Genomic DNA, 19906 nt, shown 5'->3' on the forward strand with positions numbered 1-19906 from the left:
GCGAGAAGCTTACACGGAAGTTACACGTGTACTTGACACCGCGTAATGCGATCTCGCCGGATTGCCACACGCGAATGACGTTTGGCATACCACGATTTTCCAACGTTAATGTTATTTAATCGATTGAACGGCAAATCGCTGTAATGTGCGCAGAAAGCAATCCGGTATCTGCAATTTTAATCGCGATGCTATTTCTTTGATTATTCTTGTAATTTTACTTTTATACTATATCGATTTTTTTAAAGAATACGGTAGAACGCATTATTAATAATCGGACAATTATATATCAATAACTAACTTTTCTCATAGCGTTTAATTATTACGCCAAATCGTCCCGTTCATTTGATTCTTAAAAGCGCGATACACACCTTACCTATATACGAAATTCCGCGGCCGATCGTCGATCTGTCGACTCTACGAAGATTTACTTCTCCGACTTTTATTGTCAGCTAAAAATACACCCCGTAATGCAATCGAATCGTGACGCGATCGAAGATCGTAGGGACAGATATGAATTTTTGGCATCGAGTGAGCATTTTGCTTCTCGCGAGATGCTTCATGACCGTGACCTCGAGGATCCTTCACAGCGGCAAGCACGGTAGCGGACGTATGATTATGTACGGGGTGACTAAAACCTTTGAGCTTGCGAGAGTGAATTTCACAGATTATTGATACAAGCTATTAAATTAAATTCGATTTTGATTATGATTTTGATTATGAGAGAAGATTGAGCTTAGAGAATTTAATTTTCTTTTATTAAAAATTTTCTTATAATATACATTTTTACACATTTTATACAGTAAAAATTATTTTGCATAGTAACCTTTCTTCATGAAATTAGAAGTACACGAATATTAAAAAAAATATTAATTAAAACAAATTTTAGCCTGAAGAAATCTTCTAGAGATCATGTTTTTTTAGAGAATTTCGATTTGAAATCAAGCAGAAGTTTAATAATAAATTTTACACACATGTCCATATGACACCCCTTATATTGAGATGAGTGTGTCTCGTGATATACGCTCAGGGATCGCGATTCGAATGTATTATGTAATTGACGGTGATCCTGGGTAAGGAAGCTTCTCCCGGCTTTTTAAAAAGCAAAGTAGCCGTGGGTGGCCATCTCCTTCTTCTTACGAATGCAGGATCACACGTCAAAGGGTGGAGGAGGCGGAATCGTATTTGAATACGCTTTGAATTGATGATCGGCCGTGATTGTGTCTGGACGTCACGCAGGAAATTCGTCGATTTAAAGACCGCCGAAGCGGGAAGACTATGGTCAAAGAATTATAAAGTGTAATCGCCCACATCAGCTGATTACCGCTCAACTGTCAACGTAATCGATACTTCACATTTTAGCGAGCAATTCATAGAATATGCTTTTAATTATCGCTGATAAAAAGAATTTGTCACGCTATACTTTATACTAGAATAACATTTTTGTCACGAATTAACAATTATAACAAATATTACAAAAAGGTGAAATCGTGATTTTCTTACATATGTATTTTCTATGAAATATTTTTTTATAAGTTTTTTTAGATTCTTATATATTATATTTTTATTGATTCTCGAGTAAGCTCTTACAAATAGTTATATTTAGAAAAAGGTTTCCGCATTTTTATATTATATATTAATCAAAATACACTTAAGTGTGGTTGATTTAACGTACATATTTTTGATAATAATATAAAAAATAATTTATTAAATTTTATTTGTATATACATATAATGTATAAAAATTTTGAATTCTTCGTCTCCTTGTCGAATAATCCTTTTTTGGTCTAAAGTATATAACCTAAGACAACCTAATCCGTTACGAAATGATTTGTAAATGTGATCTCTAATTTCATGGTCTCTGAAAAATTACAGAGACGAAGTGAAGAGCATTACCAAGTACAATGGAATAGGATGGCCTAAGACAATGTGCTTGACTCGCTGAACTTCACCTACGGGCCAAGGAAATTCTTCACGAGAGATTCGTACAATACATATAGATTAAGGTATTTCATGGTATTCAGAAAACCCCTTTTAATGTAATCGAAATAAAGTTAGATAAATTTGTTCAATAAATATAACAACAATTTGTTATATAAAAAGATATAAATAAATCAAACAGTAATCTATAAAATGGAAAATAATATAATAAACATATTTAAAAGATATAAATGATCTATACAACACTGGTTGATATGAGAATATTGGAAAAATAATTAGTGTTTTCTTATTGCCACCTGAAGAATACGAATAATTAAAAGAATACATTGTATGGGCCATAAAATCAAATCAACATGATTTATTGAAACATCGTTTTAAACCATCTCGCTCGTTTTAAACGCTCCGTTCGGAGAGTTTGTAATAGGATGTAGAGTTGTGTCGACATTCCATGCGTGGCGGGAAAACGTGTCTGTACTGCAAGAAAAGCGATCCTGTAATCATGTATCGGAACAAGGGAAGCTGGTACTGACGAAAAAGAAACCGAGGCGAGGAATGATGACTAGACGGTACCCTCGAACGAGCTTTAAGCCGCATGTATAAATCGCTTCAATTTATAACGGGTAACGTAAAGTTATAAATTCCTCTAGATTATTAACAAGTGTTCAAATTATAAAAATCGACTTTTACTTGAAAATTTGCATAATAGAATAGGTGATTAAAACGGATAAAAATTTTAATTTTCTTTTTACCATATTTTTTTAAACTTTCTTTTCATTATTTCAATAATTTCAACGGAAGTCAAATTTTTTTTAATTCCATTTTTTTTTGCAAGAATACTCTTTCTTCGAAAGAACGCGTTTCTCATTTCTCACGCTGCTCGCCCGGGCTCGGTATAGAAGCCTTGCCGACCATCTTGTTGGCTATGCTGTTTTTATAACCGAATACCAGCGAGCCTAACGCTGCTGCAGTCGATCCGTCTTTCTAATGTTCACGTAGTGTGCACTGTGTGCAGTGTAACCATGCAGCCGCGACGACGCTCCGCGGAAAATTCATAAATAATTGATAGGCAAGACGTAGCGGCGAGAGCGCAGATATCCGTGGCTCGTCCCTGAGACGGATTCGTTTATTGTTTATATAGCGATTTTCTTCGGTTCCTCACAGCGACATAGACAACCATAATGGTTGCATCGCGCGCCGGTTTTTCTTTCCATAAATTTGAATAACATTCTCACTTCCTGCGCCGCCAACCAACGTCGCGACACACGTGCTCTAATGCGGGATGACCTCGTCCTTAGACAGAGGGATCTTGCATTTGACTGAATTAAATCGTATAATATTATCGGCTACCTCACATCCACGATTCATTTTCCATGAGTACTTTCTTAGATCGCCACCTGTTGCATCACGTCGATGAGATTTTATATAGCAAATGGAAAAGTCTTCAACGCGCGCGTATAAATAAAGAAAGGCTATATTTAAATTGACTTAAAGTTTTATTTTTTCAACACTTAACTTCTTAAAAAAAAATTTCTATTATTAAAGGATTGTTTTTATTTATTGCCCTTCTTAGTTCTAATTTGAATTTTCTATAATTGGCGTGAAAAATTGCGAGTTAGAAGAAATCAGACGTGTGTGCGGCGTGCGATGTGTGTTTCCGTTATCTCATTATACAATCCGATACTTTCTGATAAATGAATTTCGCCGCAGTGACGGTTCGCGGAAATCTCGCGGAAGAAATCATAAATCTCGGCGCCCCGTCTCGCATTTTAATGGGCCCCCTTGACGAAATTCTATGGGCAGGCTTGATTTGAAAGTCGATCGGTGAGAAAAATCTGCAAACACGTGGATCACCTTTTACGACACATTCTTTTCCTTCTTCGCTAAGGGATTGATTATTACTGATTCGCTTATTTATCCATCTTCTTTTACACTCACTTTCTATTTCTCTTTTTTTTATGACACGATAAGTCGGGATAATATCCTGTGTAAATTGGATCGGTTGAGATAAATGGATAGCGAATAGATGCAAAGATATTGACGACGAATAAAATGTAAGTCTCTTGATACTAATGAGGATAAGTTGTCGAAATAAAATTATAAAAACGCGCAGTATCATAGATTCACACATCGATTTACATCTCAATAAACCCAGGACATAGCAAGTCTAGTCCTTTGCTCGACACGAGGAAGGCGCCAAGAAATCAGGTCATCAAAACAAACCGATCAATTCGGGCTCGATTCGACGCAAATGAATTAGCATATATGAAAAACTTCGCGCGACTCACTTTTCTGGGTATCGTTCCTGTTACATGGAAGTCACAAAAAGATCTGTTGTGAACGTTATTGACGAATTCGAATATCAGTTTCTACCAAACCAATGAATTGCTGAAGTAATCTCGCCACACGGTTATTGCGTGATCCTGGTTCTTAATATATTATATACGATCGCTAAGATTAGCTTGCTTTATCATGGAAAAGATAAAAAAGTCATTTTGTTAGAAACAACGGTTTAAAAGGATATCTGGGCTCTCGAGGATCTCTTGCATGGCGGAACAAAATACATGTCGCTTATCCGCAGTGCTCTGTATTATGGGTCCGAGGTCCGAACGGCGTCACTTAAAGCGAAAGGAAAGTACCGCTATTCTTAGGCCCCGCGATCCTTATCAGCGGCTTCTTCTGCATTGGTAATTTCCGTTTACGTCGAATTCGACAAGCAAAGGAAACCTGTGGCTTCTGGAAAACGAGAGCACGTGTCGACTTTCACGTGTCATCTTTCCAGCCTGTGTTTTGTGTCCCGAAATTTTCACGAGCTATCAGGGATTCTGGGTAGCGAGCCATATGTTTTGAATCTTCGCGAAGTAATCTAAATGACAAACGTCAAATAACGCGTTTAGCCAGCTTAACACGAGCACAAAATGTTTGATATTGTCTCAAGTGTCGATATTAATTTGGACCGCGGAGCATCAAGATGCCTGACTTAGCGTCATCACTGAAAAATGATTCTTCAACAAACCAGCGACGAGTCGGATTCTCTCGTCGGTGCATCTCAATTACGTTATTCTTTTTTTTTCATTCGCGAAGTGTTAACGTGGCAGGTGAAAGAAGATACCCGGATGATTGGCTCTCTCATCGCGTGATAATTTTAGAATGAACGCAAAGTCAAGTCGTTGCAGTACCACGTGCACAGCTCGAGACCACGTGCTCCGCAGTTCCTCGCTTGCATGCGTGTGTTACACGCACGAAAGTGTGCGTATCTATCAACTCTGACAGCGGCATGCATATCGAGGATACTGCGGATCTATGGTTCAAGGTTGCATGTTAAGTGGATAGAATATGTTGTAGGATCCATGCTGTTTCGCGCGATCGATAGATTGAACGTGGAACGCGAACCTACTCATTAGAGAAAAGTAATGCATTAGACAGCCTTAATGCATCTTAAGTCCCTTTGAAGCATAATGTGTCTATTTTAATCCGATTTACGGCCTATTATTCACCAACATACACCTTGGATTTTAATCGGTCAATAGGTTTTGCATAATTTGTAAACCAAAGCAGAAACGATAGGTAGGGTAAAATGAATTCTGAATTTAGATAAAGCTAAATCGCGCTTGGGTATCCACAAAATCGCTTTGATATCGTCGTACTATAAAAATAAAATTGATTGATTTCGAAATGAGGTTGTTAAGAAATCGCTTATGCGAATCTGCTTGGCAACGCCATAATAAGATCAAGTCTCCCTGCAAGAAACTACTTTAGACAAATTGAAGCAAAACAAATCGTTGTTCTACTGGCTTAATCTCGCCAATCGTTATTCGCGTTCGCGAAGTAAAAGAGAAAGTGACACTGGTCACATTAGGTAGCGCCCTTTAAATGCAAGAAAAAGATTTCGCTCGAAATGCAACGATGTGTATTTTGTAAGTTGTTACTCGCCATAACGAATGTCCCACCGATGTGCGTTATCTTACAAAGCCGTGAGTTTTCTAAGAAAAAATCGTACTGCCTACAATTTCGAAACGAAGGAGAAAGTGTTATAATGAATGTAGTCTGAAATCGTGTCCTTTGCTGGCGATGTCGCCTTACGTGAAAGCACCTTGATGAAATCTGCGATAAAAAACTGATTCGACTATGTTTCCAATTATGTGTAATAAAAGCTGAATTCTAGTTCAGTTTTGAATTAGAATTAAACACAAATATGATAATAATTGACAGAAATTTCTGCAAATCACTATATCGATCTTCCTGAACATGCGATATAAATTTGAGAACGCGAAATCAATGCGGTGAAGAAATTTATTATTTTATACGAACACCGCGAGACCGCATCTTTTGTGAAAATGGAAAACGGAATAAAGTTAGTCGAACTGGTGAGCAGAGTGGCTAATTGAGATTAAATCATGTGAACGCGCGGATTAATAAATGCAACGCGTACCGTTCACGAAGACAAATTGTCGATAAACGGAGTCACCTAGTAAACTTTCAGCCTGATTAATGGCATTTGTGCGTCAGCCACGCGTATCTATGTGCGGACGCGCGAAGTCTATGTGCATGCGTTTGACACGATTCATCGGGCACAAGATTATATTCCAAATACGTCAAATCTAAATATCCCAAAAACGTTATTGAATCGAATACCGAACTGCATAAAAATGTCTTGGAGATATCTTCCGCGGAATCGAGTTAGTGTTACGAAATCTCGAACTGTTGCGCGTGCACTTGAAAATTCGATTCCTCGAAAGAGCTGCTATCGGAGTAGTGGAAGTCTTAAGTTAAGGACGGAAGCGAGAATACGTAATTTTTATTGAACGTTCACCTGCCGATTTAGTTGATACATTTTGTTACATCTCGAGATATTTCAGACTGTTCTGAAATTCTCAAAATAAAAATCTAATTTAAAAAAAACTTGAAAAAAGATTTGAGGAAAAGAAATGAAAGATTGCGACGACGTGATTGACATTTCTACGATTCGTTGCATTTTGTGTTGAATCTCTCTTTAATGTATCTAAATTCTCGAGATAGTAGAGCAACTATTCGCGAACGTTTTGGCAACTCGGAAAAAGATACAGCTATCTGTTACGCGATGATACAACTAAGTTGGCTAGGTTGTATCGTGGAAACGGCAAAGGATACCGGTTAGGTATCCCCTTGGATCGTTGAAAACTTTATCACCAATATTTGTCACCAATGAACTAATCCGCTCGCTGCAACAAGTGGCCCCAATCTCGGCGATTTCGAGATTTTCCGTGCAATTAGCTCGCGGCTGACAATTTCGTACGCGTTTTCCGCAAGACCGACCGCAAGACTTTCACCTAGCGCACCCGGTACGCGCGCGCGTTCTCCAACGTTCTCCAATGACGTGGTTGACTCGCCGGTTAGCCGATCGGCCGGCTCTCGTCGTGTCTCTCGTTATGTGCGAAACCGAGACCCCGAGACCCAGTTTGCCGGGCGACCCGGCGCGCTCTATTAATAGGTGAAATGGTTTCTGCGTATCACGTATCCGCTGATAAGGCCGCCGTGTGACACAGCTTGATTGATCCAGAAGTGGAGGCAGCGTGTCGAAGTAAAGTGCGAGTCGTTACTTGCGTCGCGATCGATTCGCACGATCTTATCATACGTCTAGCAAAAATTCGCAAACGTTTATTCGCTAATTTTAATCGTGAATACTTAATATATGTTTCGAATAGTATTTATTAATGAAACTTATACTGATTGATGACATTTGCAAACTTGTCTGACTTAAGCTTTGATATCGTAATGTCAAACGATATTGCGTCGATTATAAGTTTATTACGTGCTATCGTAATTTGATATTAATGTAAATATGTAATGCTTCATTATAAGACAAGAACTGATTAGATTTCACGCTTAATTTTGTTTCAATTTTTATCTTATCAATTTCTGCATTTGGAGGAAGCGACTTTTATGACGTGGTTAATTTTTACTCTGTGCGGCAGTGATATTTAGACTCGTCCCGAGTCGGACGACTTCGGCGGGTTGATAGCTCGTTAGCTTTCTTATTTTTGTGCGCCTTCAAAAGCTTGAGAATGACAGCGCAGATGAGGCTCCCGCGCGTACGCGGCCATTAACTCGCCGCGCACGCATAAATAAATCATGCGTGGCTCCTTATCACCCCATGGGGTGGCGAAGCCGGGCCTCGATTTTCGGGACTGGTTTTTTCGACGGTCCTCCGCGTTTACGGCGCAGAAGCGATGAGAAGAGCAGCAAGAATACGGTATGCAGATGCAGTAGCCATGCCCGCGGCTCGAATTGCAACAAAGTTACGAGTCGCCTGTTGAATATGCAAGCGCTTCTGGCTAGGTCAAGGGTGTGGGAAGAGGACGCGTAGAAGAAGAAAGACAACATCTCTGTCGAGATCCCGGTGGGCATCCTGTTAAACTCCTGCGGTGCCCTCGGGCTCCCCCGTCGGTATCCGTTGGTGCCTAAAATCCATGTCAGGATACACCTGATGCTCATAATACGACGATTAAGGCTAAGGCAGACGCATAAAAATGCGGACGACCGAGAGACCGAGTTACGAGATTGCAACTAAGTAAACACTCGCCCTTCTCGGAGCTACCGCCATTGAATATTCAAGGACGAACCAGGATGCCGTCGCATCCAGCCCGCCGACCGGCATTTGCAGGGGGAGGGAAGAAGGATGGGACGCGTCTTCCTTCGTCGCGAGACGAAGGACGAGGCGCGAGTGCATCTCTCCGTACACTCTCTGGGAGAAAGATGGAGGGGCACAGCCGCGATAAAAAGAGGTATTGCTCAGAATTTATGGGGGACCCGTTCTCATATGAATGACACGCCATCCGACCAGCATTGGCTGTGTTATTAGAAAGTATCGCGATATCAACGATACGAGGATAGGTGAAAAAAACCCTTAAAATATTCTTAGGATGCGTATATGTTATCCTGAGAAAATTACCGAAAATATTTTCACTTTTAAAAGATGAAATTGAAGAAGTTATAAATGCTTTCTGATCATCATGAGAAAGTATCGACAAAACGTTTCTTCGTAAATTATATCTTAATAATGTGTGTGGAATATCTTTATGGCGTTTCTTTCGGTATTTTTCAGAGAAAGGTTCTTTCTCTGGAACAATCTCCCAATTCACGCTCTCTGTCGGGTCTCGGCGCTTTAAAGACGACTGAACGAGCCCCACTTGCAGTTTCCCTTTTATTCAGCAAAAGTGAAAAAGTGGAAAAGGGGATGTTGGTTAAATTACTTTCATCGCTTCCACGTGGTCCCACAATTCATCCACGATGAATCCATGTAAATTGCTCACGCACGCATATATACACACGTAGATCGGTGTTAGCTTCACCAAACGGATATATATGCAAGTCAAAATTTCATTATGCATGGATTGACCCAAGCTCATGTTTCAATACTACATCAGCATAGATTGGGATCAAATCTGGAGTTTTTTGGATGACTCCTTTTTTTGGTCTCGGTCAGAGTATGCGCGGCATAATCGGGTCGCCGATAACATATCACGGGTCTCGGTCATCCTCCTCTCTCGCAAACGGTTCCTACTATCGAATGTTCTCGCTCATGATGAAAGTTTTCCCTGTCATGCCAATATTATCGATCTATAACCCGTATAACGTCCGTAATCGTCAATACTTACTAAACAAATTAATTGTTCACGATTGTAAAATTGAAGCAACATTATATATATAAATATTGCTGATCAACATTAAGGCTAAAGATATATCTCTAAAAATCGAACTGAAAATAAGTGACAGAGAGCAAAGGCGAGAAAAAATATATGATCACAGTTAATACACATTTAATTACTGCTCGAATGAGGATGTGTGAATGCAATCGAATGTTAAAGGACATATTATCGTTTAAAATCATTGCGATGTAACAAGGATCGATATGGCCGAATGGTCCCGGCCACGAAACAGGCGCGTTCGTCGCGCGCAAATTTCGCTGTCGATGCGATCGCGAAGAAGAACGTGGAAAAAGCAGTCGTTTATCGTTGTCAGCATGCAAATTGGCGGACGCGCCAGCAAAAGTCAATGACATCGGGTGATACACGGTGACGCCGCTGCAGTCGTAAACCCGTCTTTATCGGTGGCATAACAGGTTTCGGTGAAATTTGTACCAACATAACGTGTGCACGCGCGCGCTTCTGTGAACGGAGAGGAAATCTACCACCCGTGGACGACCTGGAAGCGAATTACGTCAGAATCAAGCTGGGGTCCATCGAACCCAGATTCCACGCGTTTACTGCTTTCCGGCATGTTCGCGGCAGTGGGAAAAAATAAGCCAGAGCCGCGAGAAAACCAATAAACACTGTTTTCAGAACCTACGTTATGTTGGCCCGAAAGCATGAGAGGAAGAAGTAGCACGATGATCAGAAGTACACTCCACTATTGCCCAAATATCTCACGAATAAACATTTACAATTTTTTTTTCTTATAAAAGACAGAAAAAACATGTTCTGTTAAAAAAACAATTTTTTATTTTAGCAATGAGTGATTTCTCTGGGAAACATAGTGCAATTAGTTGATAGATAACGTATGATGCTACAGAATGATTCACGCTAAATATTCCATAGCAATTATGAAATAATTGTCGATAATTTTTGCGGCATACACGCATCTAATACTTCTTTGATTGAATTTATATAACTGTACAGTTGTTTACGTCTTGCGAGCGAAATTTCCGAGATTTTTTAGGCTGGAAATTGAATAGGATATAGGAAATCAATAACAATTGCAATTACAGGTTCGGCATTCGCGAGAAATAGCAAAAAGAAACGTGAAAGACCGTGAGCAGAAAATATATCGCAGTGTTTGTTATCGCTTAAAACTTCAGCAAGGAAGTCTCTGAAATACTGCCTGACCCAGACGATCGGGGGACTCGTTCATCCCTACTCCGCCTTCCTGGTCGGTCAAGGCCAACATCATCTCCCGCATCTCATTAGTCCTTTTTGCGCTCAATTTCATTCAGTTATCGCACAAAAACGTACAAACATGCAAGTTCGATGTAAATATGCATTTTTTTTTTTTAATTTAAAACCTCGAACAGCAACCGCATTGCTGATGTTAATTATCCCTGCAAGTCTGTCACGAATTGCATCTCCTTTGTAAATAATAAAACAATATGTTTATTAGTAAAATTACGGAAAATTTTTTTAAATTAAGCAACGAATACTTAAATTTTCAATTTTGGATCAGAATCAGTGCTCTATTATCAAACGCATTGTCAAGCATTATGTGATATTAATTAATTTGTAATGTCCTGATTCTTGTCAAGATGATATGAATTCGCGGTAGGTCAGCGCGCCTATACACTGCGAACGCTTGACACACCGCAATTACTTTTGCATTATTGGAGACAGCACGTTTCGCTCACGTGAGCGAAGGAAACGTCATCGAACTACGTGTGCTGGGATATGTCAGAATATGCTTGACGTAAGACATAAATAGCTGTACCTCGCGAGGCATGTAGTTGCGACAAGTATTTCAAAAAATATATATACATATATAATATAAAATGGTAACAGATATATATATATATATATATATATATATATATTTCATATCGATAAACCCGAAGAAATCTTCATTTGAAAGCCAACGAATGTCAAGGCCAGCGTTCTTACATATCCATTCACCGCAGCGGCCATTACCCCGGAAGAGAGCTCTCGGGGACCAGCGGCTTCGATGTGGGCGACAAACAACAAATATCGAAAACAGGAAAGGTAAAAATGTTGGGTCTTTGGCATTGATGTTAAAAAAATGCCATAGGTCCGTTATAGGTTGCGTCCTTCGGTCGTTAATTATATATTTGCTTAGAGTTATCTGTATAGCTCGTTACATTACGAAATGTCCAGAAATCTGAGCAGTCATAATGTCAAAGAAGGCGCCAAAAGAATAGAAATTTATGAAGAAACATAATCGTAACGGTATTTAAATGTAACGATATTGTACAATTGTGTAATTAGTAGTGCTTTTAACTAAATTTGTTGACGACGATATAAAAATAGTGTCCTCAGCTCGGAAATTCCTATGATATCTCAAAATGGAAATTTCTGGTTAGTCCGAGAGTCTTCTACGTGTATAGCGTAACGAGAAACTCGACGCGTGAATCGCCACGGTCCAAGTGTTTCGAATATTCCAGTTACACTTGGGCGGCGAGGGAATCCGGCAGTGATTCATCGGGGCGCTCCACGGAGGAAAGAATCTCTCTCTCTTTCTCTTTCTTATGCAACTTTCTGATGCAACTGGCGTTTCGTACGACGTAGGAAATGAAACCGCCGAGCCACGCGTCACACGCTCTCTCGTGATACGCGCGTGCTTATTTACCTGTCGAAACTCGGTCACAGACTGTTCCCGAACCGTATGACGCGTGTTCGTGCCTCGACTACACCATCCGTAGCTACCGTTGACGGAAGAGTCTGTATCTTGGTGAGACAGATCATCGACATCGCAGGAAGTTATTTCAATGGATACAAAACTGTGATTTTGCTTTTAACTTTTATCGCATTAACTATTGCTAATATACATTTTCCACTATCAATTTTTAAAAGAAAAAAAGTGTGTCTAATCCAAGTAAAGATAAATTCAATTTTCATCATCTTTTTTGTTTGTGCTATTGCTGTAAGAATTCATCTGGAAAGGGATGTTTGTTATTTATATACACTATCGAGAATTGCTTCTTGTAGTGCCCATCAGTTAACGCTCTAATAGAAGTTAATCCACGAGTTGACGCACTATCATAGGAATATAAATCGCGTCTAGTAGCCGTGCTCAAAGACTGGATTCCTGACTAATGTTGCCATCGGCTAGATAGATGCACGACTCTCCTAAATACATGTCTCCGTCGGGATTCCACTGACTGACGCCGGGGAAAATAGAACCTCCGTTCCTTAATGCGATCCTCTCCGTCCTTCTTCATACGCGCAATTCTCGGCCCTGCGATCAGCCATCCACAACATAAGGCGGATAAGGCCGGGTTAGCCTTCGTGCAAAGGTATTCTTGTTACCTTTCGCGTAAACATCCTCCGAGAAATTCATCTCGGAAAACACGCCGGTAGACACGATAATAATTCCTGCAACCGAAGTACAGGTTCTGTAAGCTCGCCACGTTAAACGAACACTCTTTCGTTTTTTGAGATGAATATTGTAGCTCAATCCATCCAACAATCCGTCATTGATTATTCACTCTTACGATTTTCTAATGATTTGAATATAATGAATAGAATTGTCATTTTAATCCGATATAGTTTTCAAATTATTTCAAAATATTTTAGGAGTACCTTCTCTATTAATTTTACTAACTTTGAAAATCTGATCTGATTATTGCTACATAAAATTAATAACGCGATATCGATTGAATCTTTTCTTCCCTGTCCTTGTATTTTGGTCGACGCTCACCGTTAGCTCCCTTCGGAATGAAATTATATAAAGGCGTAAACAAGATACGTATATATACATACGGAAAATCAGGATTTTCGATCCACGAATATCCTCGCTCGGCGCGTGGCTGATCTCCTTTTTTTTAGCAGGTCGCAGTGGGGTCAAATCGGTTGGGACGGTTAAAAATTCGGACCGCATTTAGGTCCCGGTATACACAGCTCTACTCTACTCTGCATCCGTCCGATCCGCCCGGGTCCCGGATGTCCTGCAATTTAGATTTAACCTCCCGCGCATCAGGACCTGTGAATTTATGTGCATTTTGATAACGCAGCGATAGAGGTGGGCGGCTCTATCGCGCATTTCGATGTCCTGGACGCGAGCGGCGAGCGTGTAACGTGTCATGTCGTGTACATTTCGGCCTGCCACTGGTTGCATATCGCCGACACATCAAACACCCACGTCGACCAAAAGTGTCCTTCGGTTAACATCCATTTCGAGGCTGTTATCGGGCGACATCGCATCGTTCCCTTATCCTATAATAAATGGCCGAGTCTCTGACGTCTGTCAAATTCTAGGTGAATATAACTTGAAATTTTTTCGTCATTGAGATATTTTTTAGATGATATCGTTATGTATAATAGAAAAATAGATAGTTACTATGTTCTAATCGATTATATAAACTCATTTAAATTTCTATACTGCATATATGCTAATGTATCTAACGCTTCTGCGTTTTGCGTCACCTATCTACATTAATAGACTTTGTTCATAAAAATCTTCACGACAGATATAAATTCATAGATTCTGTCTAACGTTATGTGCCGTTTAGATAGCACTGTCCGATTGTACGTTATCATCTGTCACTTGCAGCCGATTCTGCCGCGTCAAATTGCGACCGATAGACATGCCAATTAATTATCGAGCGCCTATGCGCCGGTTAGAGCAACTCGGAATATCGCAATTTATATCAGCGCGCCAAGAGCAGATGCAATTTGACTGTATCCGTTTTAAACCGCGCGTCAGATGCGATCGGGATACCGCTTAAGGACTCCGACATTAATATCCTGCCAAGAAGAAGCTGTCCAGGTCCGATCGTCGATCCGTTGGTCGCTTGCATTTTAAATGATAATCTGATCAACAATTATAGCTTTAAATCTACATGTATTATAGTTATTTTTTAGGACATGAAATATAATTCCGTGTATCCGCGATATTTAAACAATATTTTTTCTTATTTTAATAATTTATACTCTAAGAGAATCTTTATATTTCCATGCATAATCTTTTTCTCCGTGAAATATTGTGCAGCCTGAATTATTTTACATTAGAATAAGAGTTTAATTTTAGATATCCAGTCCATTGAATATAGTTTTCTTTAACGTCGGAGTGCGAGATCTCCAAAACGAATCCTCGAGAGACGAACCATCGCCTGGCAACAATGTCGCTCGGATTTTCGTCGGAAGATCGCAAACATTATCGTGCCGATTCTCCGCCGAGATGGTAGAATTATACCGATGTCTCCTTTTTTTTTTCTCGATGCAGCACTTCTCGCTGATACGTAAGATCGAATGCTGGACCCACGAAAGTTAGACAGATGCACCCGGGCCATGATTTGAAATCCAAATCGACGTCGCTGCATCAAAATCGCCGGGCACAGAGCAACGAATACATTTATAGCAAATATCGTATCTTTCCTCTTCTTTTCCTCACCCCTTTTTTTCTTATCCTTCTTTTCTTGTTATTCTAGTCCTCTGTGAATTTTGTTCGACAACGGTCTATGGAAATGACATTATGATTTACGATATAATATTATGCTCATAAACCATCCATTTCTTGATCTGTCGATCTCGATATTCACCGGATGCAAATGCCGTAACCTGCTTGTCGTAGGTTTTGGCCGATTTTGACGTCACCTTGAAGGAGATCCTCGAGCGTCTGCGGATTTCTATGCATACGTCCTTCAGGACGATCGCGTTAGGCGTTTGCATTGGACATTGATGTACATAAAAGAACAGTTCTCTGTTGGGGACTAGAACAAAGTTGCCAGCTGGAACATAGATCTCTTTTTTTTCGTTGTTTTCACCTTGTGGTAGGCTAGCTCTCTTCGTCGCTTTCGTAGATTTTTTTCTCGAACAATTAAAGATTTGTGACAGAATTAATTTTTATATCTCGAATAGAAAGAATATGTTATATAATTATTGTATTTTTTTTATAAAATTGGATGTTTATGTCTTATTATAATGTTACAAACATAGTTTACAACAAATCTCTAAAGTCTAAACGTTTAAAAAAAATAACTATTTAAGTATGATTTCTAATGTAATTTTACTTTTATTTCTAACGTGTCTCTCAGCCGAGCATCTCGCTTGGACGGATCCCTTAGTAGCAACGCGAGTCGCCATTGAAACGCGTTCTATTCGATACCGCGACTCGTCTAACCTGAACACGAGCTGTTTTTGTGGAAAAACTCCGCCTAGAAGAGTCCACAAGACCAGTTCGCCTAGCTTAGAACTCTAAGTACATGGTCATGACCTCGGATTACTCGATAAACGAGAACGTGCCTGCAGGAATGCTGCTGCAAATTGTTATATAGGTTTTTGGAGGAGAGAACTCGCCTATTTCGTAGTAAATTCAAGTGAAGTCTGATTTATAAATGTCTTGGGAGATAAAAACGTTTCAATAGTTTTTTACATTTAACAAACTGGAACGAACTGACTGAATTGGGCTTGTCGAAATAAATTTTTGCTCAATTAAGAAATCATAATTTGCGAATAATAGATTAAATTGGAGACGTTAAAAATATAATAGTTTAATCTAATTAACAATTTCTTTGTGTTGACGCTTACAAATAGTGCATTTTATTCCTTTAGAGATCAACGCAGAAGCATGACCAGTAGGTGACAAAGGTGGACATTTAAGCGCGCTGCCTGGTTGGACAGACTAATTTCCCTTTTATCGGATGGCCGCTTGGCCGCGATAATTGGATGCTCGTCGCGAAAGTTCGTCCGCGGGTGAAATTAAATGGTGCGACATTCAAACGTGAGAGAGCACCCGAAAACCGGTTCCGCCGCAACGCTCGCGTCGCAAGATGCGGCCGACCGACCGGACGGCCGCCGCGCCGGCCGGCTCGAGATAAATCGACACGGAAGAGTGTCGTAATCGAGGAGGCCGGAGAGGAATCGCGGACACCACCTCACGTGGTGCATGATACAGGTGCCGAGCGCGTAAGATGTTCTTCGTCTTTCCATCCACGGAAAATCGGGCCCCTCAGCATCGTAAAAAAATGATTGATCTATATAGAGGAGATAGATTGGCTAAACAATGTAATTCGCTATACCTATATATATACATACATAAAAATATGCACATAAATGAAAATGTGTTTCATATGGCAAAGAAGACAACGTGAGAAGTTGCAAGCGGCGAGTCGCGATGAAATGGACTACTTCTTTGTCGTTGTCACTTTTTCTCGCTCCCATTCGTGGCGAAGCTCCGTTACAGCGGTGTTAATATTCGCGCCGGCTCGATCTAGAACCAAATACTTATTCATTTGCTCGATTACGAGAGAGCTTCGACGTAACGATTCCGCGTTTGCGATCGGCGAGCGAGACGCTTCGGTAATGACCTAGGTAGACTGTTGCGCGAACTAAGAGTTACATTACCCTCGATATTTTTACATTGAAATTACTAAGATTAAAAAGTAGACACTCTTTTTATACAATGCAATCTTAAAATTATTTTTCCACATTTCACATATATTTTCTGCAACATTCATAAAATGAATATTGATCGTTGCGAAATTAAATTCTTAACAATGTCTCCTAAAAAAGGCCTGACGCTTCGACTTTTTTGACAAAAAAGCGAAGTGGCAAAAAATCCAAGTGTCAAATTTTTCATCAAAAAATCGAGGTGTCAGTTTTTTTCGGGATTGAAATTAGACACTAATATTGCAACCGATTGAATTACGCGGATCAAATTTCTGTTCGTAGTTGAAATTCCGTTCGTTTAAAATTGCCTTAGCGCGACATCGCGGAAATGATAAAAGGATTTCGCGCAAGAAAAAAATGTCGATGTAAAGAGAAACTTAGGACTTCCCGTTCCTAGATCGAGACTCTAGACGTAAAAAACTTTTACCTTCGATCGGCATCAGCATGTCTAACGCATGTCTCGTAACAATTCGCAGCGCAGAAGGCGCGAGGCGTCGAGTCGAGCATGGGACGCGCGACTCCGCGCTGCGCCGCGCGAACGGGAGATCCCGGTCTCTCCATAAATGTATCCGTCGCGAATTTTGCAATTGGCATATCCATCGACCGGGATATCTGTTCCCGTTCGCTCCTGGTCGCGTTGCGTTATGCACGCCGCTTATCCGCGCTTATGTAAAAGCGCGTCTCACTTGACCGTTAGAGCTCAATGCACGACCGCTACATGCAGATCGAGCGTGTCAGCGCGGACGCGCCTCGCGGAGGGATATCTCGCATGTGCATGCTCTCGATCTGCCGGCGCGCGGCGTCGGCGGAGAAGGGGGTGCAAGGGAGTACGCCCGTTACATTTTCAATAATTTCTTACGCAACTCGTCGAGCCGCATTGGATTCTTGCCGTCTGTCTAAATGCGATTCGGCCGACTCAGCGTCGATTCTGTTAATTTGCATGCCTCCGTCTTCCAGCAGCTCGCGCTTCCCACCTATCGACTATACATCTGCCTGCGTACATTTTTGGACGAGTTTTCCATGCGAATTTATTGACCCGGCTTGGTAACTGAATGGCATAACCGCTGGTCGACGTTGATAGAATACAATATTTTTTTATTTTATAGAGAAGTTATCAAATAGTCTCTCGCAGACACGGTAAAATTGGAATTCAAGTATAAACGGAATTATTCGATAGCTCTACTATAATAGCTTAGATTTAGAAAGACCTTGTCCTTGAGTAAGCACGTGGCACAGTTACGAATAATGCGAAAATTTCTTTGGGTCATGTTTATTTCGTGACGATGTGAGAGGTCCTCGAATAGGACGCAGATAAATCAAAGGCATGTCGTAATCGAGTGGTCGATGTTGTGCTCTTGAGCCTTAGAGAAGGACGAAGAATTTTATCTGCGTTCTGCGTGCGACGTGTAAAAACATCGAGAAATAAATGACACCGAGGGTGGAAGCGATGGATTTTTCAGCACGTCAACCAGACGGTGTTCCGTTCGTGTGGCGGTCCTCGGAGCTATCCTCCGCTATCCTCAACTGTCCTACAAATCCAGGCAAAAGGACGAGCGGGCTGCAAGGCAGGCGACCATCACCGCGCGTCCCGCCGCCAATCTTATTCATTGCTAATCCGGATAACCTTGATTTTCGGTGCTGGTTGCCTTCGTACCGGCCGTCTCGGAATATATCTGCCACACTTTTTATCGTCGACGCATCTATCTGCCAGATCGGCCAGATCGGCCATGCGACCATCAAAATCAACCAGAAATAAACCTCAAACACGAATCTTGGCCATGCATTGCGTCGCCCCAAGGAGAATACATCATCAAAGATTTACCGCGAATCAAGATCAATGATGTGATGAAAATTGACGGATCGAAAACAATACAGCTTTTTCCGCAGCTTAAGACAATATCTTGGACCGATCTTTTTTAATTAAAAATTTAAGAATACTTTTTATACTGATTCGTCATTTTGGCGTTTCTTAATTATTCAAATATGTAAGTAAGCATGGTAAGGAATATGAATTCACACCATGTGTAATCGTGTTATTTCAATTCGTCCTTCATTGCTGTCGAGTACTTGAAAAGTGTGTCGCGCTGCTTATTTCACTTTCTTCAGTTTTACTTCTTCTCTCTTCGTAATAATTATATTTATGATTCAATCTTATTTCGGTTTTTAGTGAGACAATTTATTGCAGTAATCAGATGTATTCAGTATTTTTCTTTTATATATTTATAAAGTATATATATATATAATATACTTATATAAAATACACATTAAATATAAATGTTATCATCTTTATTAATATTTGTCGAATCAAGAATGCGGAAAAATAAGAGATTTTAAATTTTTGAATTACCGAAATTCTTAAATTGTCATTTCCTCCTGAATGCCATTGCATATCCTCACGTATAGAAATCATGAGAAGTGACGCGTGCTTCGAACAGATTCTTCCGCTACGAGAGGGATCGCGTACGAAAGCGAAATGAAAAATCGTCCCGACGATGATGGGAACGACGACGACGACGTTGAGGAGAAGGAGGACGACGACGACAGCGGCGGCAAGCTTCCGGCCATGACTCGCAAACGGAGAAGAGAGGGCTTTCCCGTTATGCGCCTCGTCTCTAGAGTTGATTTGGCGAGCTGGTGGCGGCGACGGGCAGAGAGGCCGGTACCGCTAGCTTCCCAGAAATCGACTCTCGATAATACGACTCGATACGGATGAAGTAATCTCTCTACTGTCTCGGCGAGTGAGAGGGAAAAAAACCGCGGCACTGACCGGTGGGGGACCGTGTGTGCCATACGATCCCCGCGGAGGACGGGGGCAGCGAGAGGATCCAGCGGAGGATAGGGGCACATATGCACCACCATAACTCTCTCTCTCTCTCTCATGCT

Source organism: Temnothorax curvispinosus, unplaced genomic scaffold (assembly GCF_003070985.1).
Source record: "Temnothorax curvispinosus isolate PA1 unplaced genomic scaffold, ASM307098v1 QBEX01008784.1, whole genome shotgun sequence".
Taxonomy (NCBI): Eukaryota; Metazoa; Arthropoda; class Insecta; order Hymenoptera; family Formicidae; genus Temnothorax; species Temnothorax curvispinosus.